This window comes from Cibotium barometz, chromosome 8 (genome assembly GCF_041138505.1).
Source record: "Cibotium barometz isolate CiBa-2024 chromosome 8, ASM4113850v1, whole genome shotgun sequence".
Taxonomy (NCBI): Eukaryota; Viridiplantae; Streptophyta; class Polypodiopsida; order Cyatheales; family Cibotiaceae; genus Cibotium; species Cibotium barometz.
This window is the reverse complement of record NC_141053.1, coordinates 757,415-766,956: the sequence shown is the minus strand read 5'-3', so window position 1 is coordinate 766,956 and position 9,542 is coordinate 757,415.

Here is a 9,542-nt window from a genome sequence, read left to right as displayed (position 1 = left end):
TAATACCTGGCACATATAAAACTTTCGAAAGAGTAAATGTGCCCCCATTTGCAGCAGTGAGCACAACTCTACCAACTCCTTTGACATGATACGAGGAATCATTTGCACATGTAACGGTTCGTGCACTTGGGACGAGTTCCAGAGATGAGAACAAACCTTTTTGTGAAGTAATGTGCTTACTAGCACCACTGTCAAAGTACTAAGCATCCGATTCTACCATTGACATGCATACATCATGAACAGAAGGGTCATAACTGCAATGTACAATCCATGCCCAATCATCTTGAGAAAAACTTGCAGATTCCTTCTTCTCTGCACTTGGTACAGATGCATCAGTCGCGCGCCATGCCTGATTCTTTCTTTTTCTCCTTCTTTAGCCTTTTCTTGCACTCATGTATATAGTGCCCTGGTTTCCTGCAATAGTGACACTTACTCTTCTTTTTAGGCTTATCACCTTCTTTCTCTGCATCCTTACGTGAGGATTCTGATTTTGGCTTATAGCCACCATGATGCGAAGAAGCTTTACCTTTGCCTTTCTGATGGCAACAAAGGCTTGGTCACCAACTCGCATATTAGATCTATTTTGCCTAGACTGCTCTTCTTGCAAGAGTACTGAAACTAGCTCATCAAATGTAAGGGCGTTTGGATTTCCCTTCATTATGAGTCTAAGGGTAGAGGCAAAACTCTGATAAGAATCCGATAATGCATTGAGAAACGTGGGCACCAATGTACTATCAGGATATATCTCATCCACACTAGCAAGCTACTCCTTAAAATCTTTGATCTTGGTCAAGAAGCTATCCGTCGAGTCTCCCTTATTCATGTGCTCAGACTCCAATTGTTTGCGCAGATATGCAACACGTGCTTCATTGCGCACCTGGTATAATGCAGCAAGTGCATCCCATGCCTGTTTTGAAGTCTTACATGACCGAATATGAGGAATAATGCTTCGCTTCATATAAAGTGCAAGCAATGCATGTGCATGTCCATCTCTTCCATCCCATCTCGTTTGAGCAGCAGTGGGAGGTACTCGTGGCGCATGTGGAGGAGCCACATCTATATCACATTCTACTTCAGATATACTTGTAGCACCTGGTTGCACTAGTAGTTGTGAAACAGGATGAGTTTCACTACCACTGACCACATTCCAAAGGCCTTTAGCAACCAGTACATGCCTCATCATATAGGACCATAATGGATAGTTAGTCCCATCAAGTCTGTCTTCAGCAGACAACATGTTGAATACATCACTACTGCCAGCCATGACTTTCTACCAAATGCAAAATCTTTCAACACACTGCAAGTACTCAATATTCACAGAATGCAACCCTGGATGGCTAGCCAACTGACTGAATTGCCTGCAAAGTGTATGAAAAATAACACAAAGTAGAGAATAGAGTGTTACTAGCAAAAGTATGATGGCCGATGTTGTCAAAGACACTATAGATGCTACTGCACACCAAATCTTTGCCGCTACATAGCCCAAACACCCAAAATCAAGCAGAACCAATCCAAAATGATGTCTCTCCAGAACGTCTGCAAAAACCTTGCAATGCCCAAAACGCGCCCGAATCGCGCCATAGACCCCGAAACCATAGGGTGACAAGCCGGTCGTTTTGAGTACTAGAACTTTGAAAACAGACATCGGATGAAGGGAGATTATAACCAAAAACATACAAGCTGTAGTAGAAAACTCTATCAAGCCAAATGCGGGCTTCCAACCCAAAAGATTATATTGATTCAATGCCAACAAGTGACGAAATTACAATGGGGATCACAAGAGTGATGAGAGAAGAGACTTATGGGTATCCGAGGCATGGGATCCCTTGCCCACAAGCCGCTTGTATCTAAACGTAGGTAGGAGAGGTCGGGCTAGGCCACATTACTCCACCTCAAGGTGCTCCCATATAGAGGCAAAGAATTCGGGACACCTAAGCATACCTTGAGGGCACCATGTGAGGCCAGATATAAATCCCAAGAATCCCATGCCTCACATACACCCCCCTTTTAAAGAGCTTGAAGGCCCTTTCAAGCCATTATTCTAGTTGCATATCATCCCCACGGGCTCGATGTTGTAAAATTACAGAACCAATGGACGTGCCATTTGAATCATTTTACCCTCCGGCACCCATGTGCAATCTATCATGGGGCGGTGTTTTCACTTAACATAGAATTCTAGTGTGCCCTGCCTAAACCGCGATTTCAATATGAGCTCTGGTTTGAAAGGCATAGCGGCGAGGGTAGCGCCATCGGCAAGCATCGGCATATGGCAGCCAAAATGGGCATCGGGGTAAAACCTCTTGAGTAGACTGATATGAAAGGCATTGTGTATGTGCACACTTGTGCAGGCAGATCTATCTTGTAGGTAACTCCATTGTAAGATTTGAGTACTCTGTACGGGCCATAAAAGCGATGGTTGAACTTTGGCGTGAGTTTTGCGGGTAATGCAATGGTTTGGGTACTAACTTGGACCAAGTCCCCCTCATGAAACTCATCGTGACACCTCTTTGTGTTTACATGCTGTACGTATCTGACTTTTCTCTTTTCCAGATTTTGCTATGCAACTCGCATTCTCTTCTTCCACTTCTGTAAGAAATCCTCTACATTTGCATCTTCGGCATGAGCATCTCCAGTGGCAATTGCTAGAGGCATAATGACCTCTTTACTGATGGCCAATTCAAAAGGCATATACCCGGTAGCATTGTGTACTGAATTGTTATGAAATTCCGAGATTTCCAAATAATTCACCCAATCCTTCTGATCAGCACAAACATAATTGCGAATGTAGTCTTCTATTCCCTGATTAATTCTCTCAATCTGACCATCAGTTTGCGGGTGATATGCCAAGAACATGCGCAACTGAGTATCCATTAGCTTGAACAATTCTCTCCACATCATGAATCTGTTGTCTCTATCTGACACAATGGCTGTTGGTAATCCATGATATTTGAAAACCTGACTAAAGTAGAGCTTTGTAGTTTGGTACGCCGTGAGAAGTGGTTTAGATGGAATGAAGTGTGCCTGCTTAGAGAGAAGTAATCCACCACCACAAATATAGTGTTGTACGCATGGGACTCCGGGAGATCCACAATAAAGTCCATACTGACAATGTCCCACAACCTAGACGGAACGGGCATGGTTTGCAGTAAACCGACTGGCTTTACTCGTTGTGCCTTCACGAGTTGACATGTTGGACATGTGTGGACATATTCCATTACATCTTCTTACATACACGGCCAAAACAAATGCCATCGAAGTTGCTCAAGAGAGCGCTTTTGCCCACCATGCCTAGCCAGCCTTGCAGTCGTGGGTTTCCCAAAGTAGCATGGCTTTGAGATGGGGTCATTGGGCACATACACTTTTTTGGTGGGCATAAAATAATCCATCTTTGAAATCAAACAGACCCATGGCTGAAGTACCATTTTGCAACTCTGTGGCCATTCAAATGACTACTGCATCTAATTTTTTAGCATCTCTAATCTTGTCCAAAAGTACACCATTTGCAATACTCACTGCATTTAGTTGTGGCATACAGCTTAAGGCATGTGGCATCGAATTCTGCTTCCTTGGTTTGCGAATAATGTCAATATCAAATTCTGCGGATGAAGTCCTACCATTTGCTCTGCTTTGGTGACAGTTTAGGTTGCGTCTGAAAGTACTTTAGAGATATGTTATTTGTGAAAACTTTCGTGTGCTTGTCTTGCACATAATGACGCCACTTCCTAAAAGGCATTGAACCACCGCTTGCATTTCCTTTTCATATGTGTTCCATCAGCATTCTACATCGCTGAATTTGCGTGACTCGTACGCGACGAGGTGCCTGTCTTGTAATAATACTCCTCCAAGGGCCCCGTCCGATGCATCCCTGTGAATTTCAGACTCCTTTTGTTGAACTCCGAGAGCTTAAGCACCGGGGTACATCACATTGCCACTTTCATCTTTTCGAATGCGCTTCTTTCTATATCTGTCCACCTGAAAGGCCTGATGCCTTTCGTTATATTAGTAAGCGGGGTGACGATTTCACTAAAATCCTTGATAAATTTGTGGCAGAATTGTGTGAAGCCCACGAACTCACGAACTTCATGCATAGTTCGGGGTGCACTCCATTTCACCACTACTTTGATCTTCTTAGAGTCTACCTGTACCCCTTTCTGATTGACCACAAATCCCAAGAAGTCCACTTCGGTGACTGCAAACTCACACTTCTCTGGTTTGGCATATAGTTTGTGCTGCCGTTAACAACTGGGGTACCTTTCTTAAGTGCTCTTTATGTTCACTCAAGGTCTTGCTATATATGAGCAGATCATCAATGTATATGATCAAAAATTCATCTAAATAATCTTTGAATATATCATTCCTCATAGTGCAAAAGGTGGTCGGGGCATTGGTTAACCCAAACGGCAACACCAGCCATTTGTAGCTTCTATACCTCGTGTGAAAAGCCGTTTTCTCAATGTCTTCTTCGGTGATTTGTATTTGATGATATCCAGATCGTAAGTCGATCAGACTGAAGTATTTTGCTCCCGCCAGCTGGTCCAATAGTTCTTCCATTATATTGGTACTGGGTAGCGATTCTTGATAGTGATTTTGTTGAGGGCCCTATAATCGATGCATAACCTATTGGTGGTGGTGGGGTGGCTGACCCATCCTTCTTTGTGACAAACAACATGGGTGCACCATAGGGCGACTTGCTGGGATCGCACCATTCCATTTTCGGCCAATTCACTCAACTGCACCTTGATCTCCTTGAGCTTTGTAGCATCCATCCTATAGGGGGCTTTAGCCGGAGGGCTATGCCCTGGAAAGAGTTCGATCTTATGGTCCACCGACCGTTTTGGTGCGGTAACCCGGATGGCAATTTCTCAGGCAATACATCCTAGAACTCATCTAGAACTTCATGCACCTCTACTTCACCAATGTTGCACTTTGTCTACTGTGCATCCTTGACCTTTATCACACATAAATGTATTTGACAACCCTACTTGGCTGCCCTTTCTGCTTGTTTGGCATTGCACCATTCTAGCATCTCGTCTCGCGACTATATGTCACTCCTCCCTGAGCCTTACTAGACCCTGTTGTGTACATCGGGGTGCTTTGGATTTTGATTCCATTGTTATTCTTCATTGGTTTGCCTCCCGTTTGAGGACGGATGCATGGCACACTAACTCCTTCTCCCTGCATATCCAGTATCATTGTATTCACGCCTTTTTCCCATAAAGGCAATGAGATATTTGTCTACCCAGGTAAGCCCTACAATCACTTCGAAGAGGCATCCATGGGAACAACCATGAAATCCAATCGAGCTTTCCATGCGCCCGCTTGCACCAGTACATTATATGCCATTTTTACATTATCATCCTGCCCTTGTGTAAAAGACACTGACAGTTTGTTGGACTCACATACCCTCACTTCCAGTTTCTTAGCACAGTTTTTCTTAGCACAGTCTAGAGTGATGAAGTTATGTGTGGCTCCCGTATCTAGCATGATGTTCTGTTCATGACCATTCACACTAGCTTCAAAAAATACACATTTTGTACTCCCAATAATTGAGCTGCCATGCATTTTGGTATTGCCTGCACGGCTCCCACCCTTGGTGGGCTATCGCCTCGACGAGATGAGGTTTTTGCATCCTCAATCTCGGTGATCCTTAGTCGGTCCATCCATTCATAGTTATCATCTTGCCCTTGGGCTTGAACGATGGTAACCCGACTTTGTGTGGGTTGACGAGGGCATTCGCTGTCATAATGATTACATGTGCAATGTCTGCATGGTCGTGTAGGGGGGGCGAAAGAGGGCGCCATGCAGCATTGGAAAATCCTACTGTATTAGTCGATTGGGATGTCCCCCTCCCTGGCACAAAGTTTTCGTTCTCACTGAATTACTTCCATAGGTCCAGGGCACGAGAGGTCCACTTGACCTTGCCGCACTTGAACTTGTCCCAAGAGTTTCTCCCCCGGGTTTCATTAGAAGAGTTATCATTCCTGTTTTGAGGCTTGGCACCATTCCATCCACCTGTTCCTGCAACATTGGTTTTGTTTTGCCACTTCCTTCTCTCAGTGTCGGATAACCGTTCTACTATTGTGAGTGTCGCCTCATAATTTTCAGGCTCCTGCTTCTCAATCTCTCTGCGGGTCCAGTCACGCAATCCGAACAGGAACCCGTGCAGTCTGTCTGTATTCATGCATATCTATGATATGCAGCATAAGTTACCTATATTTATTGATGTATTCACGTAGTTTTCCATTTGCGTGTTTGAGGTTATGCCGCTCATCGTGTACCCTGAATACTTCATTCCGTGGCACAAAATAATCTGATATGTCCTTAGTGAAGTCACCCCATCTTGTCCATGACCTTTTTGCATCACCTCCCAAAAACCACATGTATGCATCCCCTAATAACAGGCGAGATGCCACACGGATCCAGTGTTTGCGAGCCACTTTATTCATGGTAAGGTAATCCTCCATCTCTCGAATCCACCTCATCACCATAAGTGAATCCCTTTGCCCAGTGTACTTCTCCGGGGACAATGATTTGTACTTCTTATATCCCTCATCTGATGAATCTGAGTTCCCCCCTTTTGTCCCGTCTTCTGTGGTGGTGACACTTGGGAGGAGACCTCGTATGCCTTGGTGACACTTGGGAGGAGACCTCGACCTCGTATGCCTTGGCGCGACGAAGATCGGCTGCCATCCTTCTTATGCAATTGTTCAACTAAGGAGGCCAACATGCCTTCCGGTTCAATCTATCATCTTGGTAATCCTGCCAACTTGGCACTGGTGGATCCCTTGGATCATCCATTTGGTGTTGTTGAATATCACGTGCTCTTGACTCAAGACGTCTGTTATGCCTTCTTGCTGAATCCACGCTGTTACCTCGACGTCAATTTCTATCTCCCTTTCTTGCCTGGCTTCTTTCTCAATGCTCGCGGCTTCTTCCGCGTTTAGGTGGCCACCTTCCGTGGTTTTCCCCTTTGGCATATGTATTGATCAAACTCACCGCGGTGCGGTGTTTCCTGCTCTGATACCAAGTGTCACGGACCAATAATCTCGGGATGTGCTCTGGGTTCGAGTTCCCGCTCGGGAGCAGAAAAATCCAATTGTGCAAGCATGAAACACTGGGTTCCTCGCTAATGCGCTCTGGCTGCTATGAGTGAAAATGGTAGTGCTAGACGACTGTCCAACACCTAAATCAGCCATAAGACGTTTGAGCCACACACACTCAACTATAGCTGTAAAAGCCTCTTGTACTCAGCTTCATAGCTGGAAGTGGCCACTGTAGGTTGCTTCTTTGTTGAGCCATGATATGCATGAATCACCAAGGCGAAAGCAAAACCCACTAGTGGACACTCGTGTGTCATAACATCCAGCCCAATCTGAATCACTAAAAGCATGCAACTGTGACTCAACCCCCTTTGGATAAAATAATCCAAAATAATGTGCCCAGCAAATAGCGAAAAACCTGCGTAACAGCCTGCAAATGCTTCGTACCTAGGCTATGCATAAATCTGCTCAATTGTGAGATCGCATACTGTATATCTAGCCTCGTGTTGCATACATAAAGAAGAGATCCAACGGCCTGCTGATATAAACTAGCATCAAAAGAGTCTCCTGCATCTTGAAGACTAAGTTGAGTACCTATCTCCATAGGTGTAGCCACAGGTTTACAGTCTTCAAGATTAAACCTCTTCAATAGCTTCTGTATATATTTAGACTGCAACATAACAATGCCATCACTGCGTTGCATAAACTGAATCCCTAAATAATAATGCAAGGGCCCCAAATCTACATCTCATGTATATACATGTTTAATGCATTATACTAAATGTCATGTTTTTGTTTACTGTTAGCATGCATGCACTTTATCTAAAGTTAACTAATAGAAGATATGCACCTCTAGTTTTGCATAAACCATTTACCATAGAAATAGGAAACTAAACGTAACTATAGACTAACATGCATAAACTTTATGTAAAGTTAACTAATAGAAGATATGTGGCTCTAGTTTTGCATAAACGATTTACCTTAGCCCAAACCAAAGTTACCCATCAACAGAGCCAACTGGCCCCCAAATCCACCACCCACTCCTACATCATTCCCACCTTGAGCATTGGAAGCTTAGCCACTCCCAAACGATTGCTTCAAGCAGCACATGTGAGAAGAATTCTAGGCTTGAAGCCGGCTTAAGAGATCAAAATGTGAAATCCATCGAGTTTAAAATGAGTTCATAGCCACTGAAGCCACCTAGGAGGAGCTAGTTGTTAAAACCCTAAGATCTCTCTAGATAATTGTTATGCATAAACATACATAAATCAGGCATAAACTCAACCACCCAACCACCCTCTAGCCCAAGGGATGCACACATGAATAATAATGAAATACATCATACCTCTATCATACCTCTACCTTGATGTCCCATACCATCAAGAGGTATAACTCCAATCCAATAGCATGTAGCTAAAGTGTGAAATGGTAGATGAGTAGATATGGACATCTACACAAGAGACCATAGCATAAGCCTCCAAGCCCCCAAGCCTCCAAGCCTCCCTTGAGTGTGCCCCATGCCCCTATTATATAGGAGGGCCCTCAAGTGACTCTTGACTCTCCATTTCCCATGTGTGACCCTTGGATGCCTGACCCTAACCTTAACCCTTAAGGTTAGTCCTAACCCATGCTCCACTAGAGCTTGTTCCCATGCTCCCATGCTCATAAGCCTAACGTGGGTTAGCCTCCTAGTATATGCACACATAATGTGCATACAACATAGCACACATAATGTACATATAACACTAGTCCACACTCACAACAAGTAGGACAATGGATGCCCTTTGGCTTCAATACCAAGCACTAGAGACCGCCAAGATTGTAACGACTCATGTAGATGAAGCCTAAAGAGACCAACTCCTAATGGATGAGCTCAAGTAAGTTAAAGCCAAGTGGTTCACAAACCGATGAGGAAACCAAGGCTGACTTCCATGAGGAGCACAATCAAGCCATAACCAAAGGAGCCACTCAAGAAGCAATCTACCAAGACCTCCTCCACTACAAAGAAGCTCTCATCACCTAGGCGCATGCCAAAATCCATAAGTTCGAAACCCTTGTCTCTAATGATACCTCATTGGAGGGACACAATCAAAGGAAGTTAGACATGCTTCTCTCTTGGGCCATTGACCTCGACATATTGCCAACCATGAGATAGCTTCCCATGGATACTCCAACATGTATCATCTGAACCATGGCCCTTTACTTGCTTCAACTTAATATCTTTTTATCGGACCTTAACTCAACCTCAACTTAACCCACCTTCCACACCATTTTAGCCTACATCAATATCTTTTTATCGGACCTTAACTCAACCTCAACTCAACCCACCTTCCCACCATTTTAGCCTACATCAACAAAGCACGGCAACCCACCCTCGCCACCCTTTTCTTCCCTCTTCGGCCACCACTGACCTCGACACATTGCCAACCATGAGCCAGCTTTCCATGGATACCCCTACCCGTATCAACTGGACCATGGCCCTTTACTTGCTTCAACTCAATA